Source organism: Hyaena hyaena, unplaced genomic scaffold, assembly GCF_003009895.1.
Source record: "Hyaena hyaena isolate Hyena2069 unplaced genomic scaffold, ASM300989v1 scaffold_2713, whole genome shotgun sequence".
Lineage (NCBI taxonomy): Eukaryota > Metazoa > Chordata > Mammalia > Carnivora > Hyaenidae > Hyaena > Hyaena hyaena.
The window spans coordinates 1,419-8,092 of record NW_024083351.1 but is presented as its reverse complement, the minus strand read 5'-3'; the positions used below and the strand labels follow the sequence as shown (position 1 = coordinate 8,092).

At 56.7% G+C, this 6,674-nt stretch overlaps 1 long non-coding RNA gene across 2 annotated transcripts in view; it reads left to right on the top strand.

Moving 5' to 3' along the window:
- Window positions 1–794: 794 nt before the first annotated feature.
- Window positions 795–6,674, top strand: part of LOC120227665 — a 6,916-nt gene continuing 1,036 nt past the window's right edge. Inside the window, exons 1-2 of one of the 2 annotated variants that reach the window (XR_005527309.1) lie at window positions 795–872; window positions 6,116–6,166. This is a non-coding gene — a long non-coding RNA (uncharacterized LOC120227665). Of the gene's footprint in view, window positions 873–6,115; window positions 6,236–6,674 lie in introns of both variants that reach the window. The other variant, XR_005527308.1, reaches the window with a different exon arrangement.

Sequence of the window (6,674 nt, the reverse complement as noted above, 5' to 3'; positions counted from 1 at the left end):
TTGCATACACCTCTGGGATTACACATTTGGATATGTGCCTGGGTTTTCACATTTTCACACCCAGAGGAAACAGGCGTATCCCTCTTAGACCCAGTGAAACTCTTTGGTAACAGTGTCTGGGCCACACTCAGGTGTACATGTGCGTGTGTTTCTTTGTTTTTCAGTCCAGCGCTTGGGATCCCCCCACATTTGTGATCAGTGAAGTTCTGGCTGCGGGGACATCGGGCTTGGGCGCCGCGTACCCAGCAGTCGGTGGCTTGGGGGAGGAGGCTCCTTAACAGCGATGGGCCCCACAGTACCCACCACCTTCAGCTAAGATTTGGCCCACGCATTTGGCCAAAGATTTGGCCCTTTCCCAGGGGGCCGCACCCCTGCGGTGGGCTCCCTCGCCATGACGTGTTATTGTAGGTAACTGCTGTGAGCCACACAGCATTAGGGCTGCGAGGTGCCCACTGGGTGTGGGGTCCCCTCCGCGGAAAGGGCTGGTGCGCCCTAGTCTGTCACAGCCCTCCTGGGTCTTGCCCCCTCCACACTCGGCCGTGGGGGATCATTGCTGCGCCCGCCCCCATCCTCTGCCATGTTAAGAGTGGACCCGCCTTCCCCGGGGCGCAGGGGCCGCAGGGCAAGGCTCAGGGGGTCACGCCTCCTGGAGACGCTGACCCTCCTTCCCTGAGGGCACGCGAGGGGAAGAGGGCTTTCAGCCGGAGCCCACTGAGCTCCTCCCTCGCCAGTGCCCAGGGTGGGTCCCAAGGCGGTTTGGGTCCCCGGGCCCCGAATAACCCAGGCTTCCTCTCCACAGGCTTCTGGGGAAAGAGCGGCATCTTCCGGCTGTGTGGTCTCCTGCTCTTGGCTGCGTGTCTGGGCTTCTACAGGTGAGGGGGGGACGGCCCGGGGTCCCCATGGCAGGCTGGGGGTATTACGGTGAGTTTGACTTTAATTCGTGAAACCGGTGTTGGCCTCAGCCGAGATCCCAGAGAAGTTGTTGCCAACCCCGTCCTCTCATTTCGCAGATAAGGAAACTGAGGGAACGCGGTGGTACTTTCCGCCTCGGGTCACCACTTCGCAGGGGTGCAGTCTCCCAGGCAGCGCTGGGCTCCACTCCCGGATGATTCTCGGGCTTGTAGAGGTTCCCCGGGTTGGGGTGGGGGGTGCAGGGCTTCTGAAGGCAGCGTTTTATCAACACACGGAGCTCACATCATGCTTTCAGAGCATTTATGGGAAACAGATAACATTTTTTTTTTTTAAACTGCATTTCATTTGTTTAAAACAAACAGTAGGGTGGGGCGCCTGGGGGGCTCAGTCGGTTAAGCATCCGACTTCAGCTCAGGTCATCATCTCGCGGTTCGTGGGTTCGAGCCCTGCGTCCGGCTCTGTGCTGACAGCTCAGAGCCTGGATCCTGTTTCAGATTCTGTGTCTCCCTCTGTCTCTGTTCTCTTTCTCTCTCAATCTCTCTCTCTGTCTCTCAGAAATAAATAAAACATTAAAAAAAATGTAAAACTGGGGCACCTGGGTGGCTTAGTCGGTTAAGCGTCCGACTTTCGCTTAGGTCATGATCTCACGGTTCGTGGGTTCGAGCCCCGCGTCGGGCTCTGTGCTGCCAGCTCAGAGCCTGAGGCCTGTTTCAGTCTGTGACTCCCTCTCTCTCTGACCCTCCCCTGTTCACGCTGTCTCTCTCTCTCTCTCCTAGAAATAAAAAAAAAAAAAAAAAAAGTAAAACAAACAGTAAAGTTTATGTTTGAAAACAAACTTAGCAAAATTGCATTCTCTTAAAAAAAAAAAAAGAATCTAGCAGCTACTTTCAGTGCACTGGTTCGTACTCACAAGGTGAGATTGCCTGTAGCTGCAGCTTTGAGGAGGAAGCGAACATGCACATGCACAGTTGAGACCACCAGAAGCATTTCCACTTAGCGCTGAGCCTTGAGAGCTATATGCGTTTCGCTGATGACTTTTGTAAAGTAATTTGTCAGAAGGAGCTTACACTTCTTGGGTATCTATCCCGTGCTGGGCACCGAGCAAAATGCTTGACAGACATTCCTGTACATTCTCCCAACAACCTTAAGATCGGCATTACTGTCCCCATTTTACACCCGAGGGAGCCGAGGCTCTCGAGGTTAAGGTGAGACCAGGTTGTGAGGTAGGAAGTGCAGGACGCAAATCCTTCCAAACCTGCTTCCCAGGCCCCTGAGGACGAGTCGGCCACCTCAGGGCTGCCAGTCCAGCCGGTGTGTGTTCTGGAAAAAGGTGCCCTCGCACCGCCGGACACATCAGCACATCCCCCTGGCAGGCGTTTCCCAAGCCTGGTGTTGGGGGGGGCGGGTATGCCGGGATGTCACTGCCAATGGGACAGCTCCTTGTCCTGAACAGTGTCAGGTGTGGTAGGGGGAGTGGCTGCCACCAGGGAGGGATGGGGGATACAGGCTTTCCCGGGTCTCCTGGGACGAAAACATGCCCTGATCGGCCAGAGGTGGACACTAGCCAGGGCTTCGAAGGGCCAGTCTGGTCGAAGCCACAAGTGGACCATATGGGACAGTGCTGGGGGGGCAGCTGTAGTAGCCCAGGTGACCCCTGCCTGCTGCGTGGGGGCTGGCTTCCCGCAGAGGGACCTCCTGAGCTGCCATGCCGTCCTGGGGCCTAGCGTCCACTTCAGAGGCCGCGGGTGGGGGGCTGAGCCGGCTCCACGGCCTGTCCCACGGGGGATCGAGGCCCCACTTGACCTTGACGTCTGGTTCTTAGAACGTGCCCTCCAATTGCATGAAAATACTCTTCCTTGTGGCGTAAGGACCGCAGGGAGCGCTGAGAGCGTGTGGCCCCTTCTGTGTCATCCTTCAGGGACTTGGAGACACCTGTCACCGCACCCTGATGCTCCTCCCTGGGACCCAGACACCTGTCACCCCACCCCACCTCCCTGCAGCTTGCCATGTCTGTCACAGCAAGGTGCCCGGTGTGGCGGCCCGGAGGGTCCGAGGTCCGGAGTCCGGCCTCTTTTCTCCATCTTTTGGGTCATTCATCCAGCACCCTTTTCCTCTGCATTATCCCATGTTTAGATCTCATTTTATCTTCTTTTCTCCCTCATTTCAACACACCTTGGATTGCCTTTTTACTTTTTTTAGACTGGTAAATGTGTAGTGCCCAAAAGATTCACCTGATTATTAGATTGAGTTTCCTTCTAAAATGTTTATTTTTCTGAGGGGGGGAGGGGCAGAGGAGGAGAGAGAGAATCTCCAGCAGGCTCCACACTGTCAGCACAGAGCCCGACGTGGGGCTCAAACTCACAAACTGTGAAATCATGACCTGAGTAGAAATCAAGAGTCAGGTGCTTAACTGGCTGAGCCACCCAGGCGCCCCTGGACGAAGAGTCCTTCTAGAGCAGATTTCTTTCCCCTCGGACTTTGCCTCCTCGTCACAAATTTGTGCTCATCACAAATTGTTTTGTGGATGTAGAATTTTTACATGTTCTCTTTGAGTGTAATTTCAAAGTGCAACCCTGCTATGGATATGCCTACATGAGCACTTCCCAGAGTGTTTCAAAAGCTCATGATAAGAGCTCTTTCTTCAAATGAACATTTAAGTTTTGAAAGATGATCTCAATGTTCAAAGAGTGATTTAAAAATCTCTCACCACTTTTTTTTAAATTCACACAAATGGTGATAATTCCTAGGGCAGAATTCTTCGATGGGCAAAATTACCTTCTGATGGGCAAAAGGCAAAAGTCCCACGTGGACACAGCCCCCGTGGTTTTCGGCTCCAGGGTTCTGTTGCCAGGCCTCAGGGCCACCCCTCCTGTGCCCACCTGAGCCCCATCTGCCTGCCAGTGCCTGGCGATGAGGGAGGCTTTCAATTCTCCATCCCTAGTGCTCAGTGGACAGCGGTGTCGCTCGGACAGGGAGTAAATAGAGGGAGTCAAGTCCGCGGGGGGAATTCCATGGATTTTGATCTGGACGATTTGAGTCCGAGGACCTCCAGGGTCTGGGTAGAAATAGAGAATGGGGGTTACCCACACAGGGGGGTTGCCGCAGCCGGAGAGCCGGTGGGGTCACTGGAGGTGGGCAAGGTGGTGGGGTGGGACGCGTGTTCTCCCCATGGGTCCAGATGGAGAGCACCCCCACTCCACTGGCTTCGTAGGCTCAGCCGCATGCACGCACTCACTCTCCCCACACGCGCTTGCACGCATTCACCCTCCGTACATGCTCACGCACGCACTCACACTCCACGTGCACACGTGCATGCACTCACACTCCCTACATGCTTGCGCACGCATTCACCCTCCGTACATGCTTGCGCACACACTCACACTCCACATGCGCACGTGCATGCACTCACACTCTCTACATGCTTGCGCACGCATTCACCTTCCGTACATGCTCGCGCACACACTCACACTCCACACATGCACGTGCATGCACTCACACTTCCTACATGCTTGCGCACGCATTCACCCTCCCTACATGCTCGCGCACGCACTCACACTCCACACGCGCACGTGCATGCACTCACACTCCCTACATGCTTGCGCACGCATTCACCCTCCCTACATGCTCGCGCACGCACTCGCACTCCACACGTGCGCATGCACTCACCCTCCCTACATGCTCGCGCACACACACTCCACACACGCACGTGCATGCACTCACCCTCCCTACATGCTTGCGCATGCATTCACCCTCCCTACATGCTCGCGCAGACACTCACACTCCACACGCGCACGTGCATGCACTCACCCTCCCTACATGCTTGCGCATGCATTCACCCTCCCTACATGCTCGCGCAGGCACTCACACTCCACACGTGCGCATGCACGCACTCATCCTTCCTACACACTTCCGAGGTGCCAGCCTGGGTGCCTGGGACACAGGTGATTCAGGTGCTGTCCCCGCCCGCAAGGGGGCGATGTGGAGGGGCTGAGGAGAGAGGCCCAGAGTGTCCCCCAAATGCCACCCACAGTGCGGGGGAGGCCACTTCATGGGGACATGCAGAGGCGTCACGGGGGAAGCCTGTCCTGGGACCGGCAGTGCTTGGACGGGGAGCTCAGGGCAGGGGAGCGCAGGAGCGGGAGGCAGCCAGCAGTGGGAGTCCCGCGTCCCATGGCACATCCTCGCTGTGTCCTGGGTGCAGGTAGGGGGCTCTGGGCCGTTGTTTGTGGGCTCTGGGGCCGCAGGTAAGACTGAAGATCCCCCCTCAATGCCCCCCCCACCTGAATACCGAGGCACTGAGTTCACGACCTGCCCTTCGGCTTCTGTTGCTCGTGTGACATGTGACAGCGCTGTTAGAAAATAGAAGGGGGCCGCCTGGGTGGCTCAGTGAGATAAGCATCTGCCTTCAGCTCAAGTCTTGATGTCACAGTTTGTGAGTTTGACATCTGCATGGGGTGAGCTCGACCCGCTTGGGGGGAGCCTTGCTATTCTCTCTCTGCCCCTCACTCACTTGCACCCTCTCTCTTTCTTTCTCAAAAAAACAAAGCAAAACAGAAAAGAAATAGAAGGGAGGGGCGCCTAGGTGGCTGAGTGTCTGACTCTTGATTTTAGCTCAGGTCATGATCTGGGCCGGGTCGTGGGATCAGGCTCCACGCTGAGCATGGATCCTGCTTGGGATTCCCTCTCTCCTCTCTCTCTCTCTCTCTCTCCCTCCCTCTCCCTCTGCCCCTCTGCCCCACTTGTGCACTCTCTATTTCTAAAACAAAAGAGAGAGAGAGAGAGAGAGAGAAACAAAAGAACATAGAAAGGACGCATGACTCTGGGCTTGAGAGTGTCCAGGCGCGGCTCACCCAGGGAACTTGTTAGAAAGATCTTTACACACACACCCCTCCTAAGTGCTCAGCGCGGCGCAGGGGCTGGACTTGCATCTAGAAATGACTCCTCAGGTGAAAGGGATGCCCGATGGCGTGGTCCCTGCCGTGCTTTTGGTGACTGTGGTGGTGGGATTGTGCTGCAGTGGCCGGGGTGACCACAGGGGTGGGGATGGGGCCAGATGGGTCTGGTTGGGTCCCATGTCCATTTTCTCAGGAGCCGGAGGCCAAAAGGGTGAGAATGTGTGTGTTAAAGTCTCAGCCTTGAACCTGCAGCCTGTCTGTCCTCTGCCCAGCGAAGACTCAGTTTCACACTCTTGTTTGTTCCCCAGCAATGTTTTCAGCCTGATTCCCGGAAGGAGGCAGACAGGAAACTCTCAAAGGTAATGGCGGAGTCTTTGGATTCAGGGTGGTTCCTTCTAGAAAGATCCGGAACGGAAATAGAAATACACGTATGTACTAAATTGGAGGTAGTTATAACGAGGGACCCTCGGTTCCCAGTGTGATCTTGGAGGCATGGCGCCCAGTGTGGGTGCTGGGGTCCCTTCAACTGCTGCGACGGGGAGCCAGCCGGGGGTGGGGCCCCTCTTACCCCGTTAGGGCCTAGGTGGGCAGAGGCTCGGTGTCCTCCCAGGGCGAATTCCTTCCAGGGCTGGGCTCTCTGGCCACCTGGGAACAGACACGGGGACAACCAGCCTGGGGGCACGTGCGGTTGGACGGACGGGCGGCGTGGGCTCAGCCGGTGTCGCTCTTCTCTCCAGCAGCACTGAGGGCCACCGCCTGCAGGACCCGTGGGACGGCCTGCTGTTGCGGCTCCCGCTCCTTCCTCCTCCCTCACAGACTGGCCCTCCTTGGCCCCAGGACCACCCTCATCCAGGAGCCTGCCTCCCC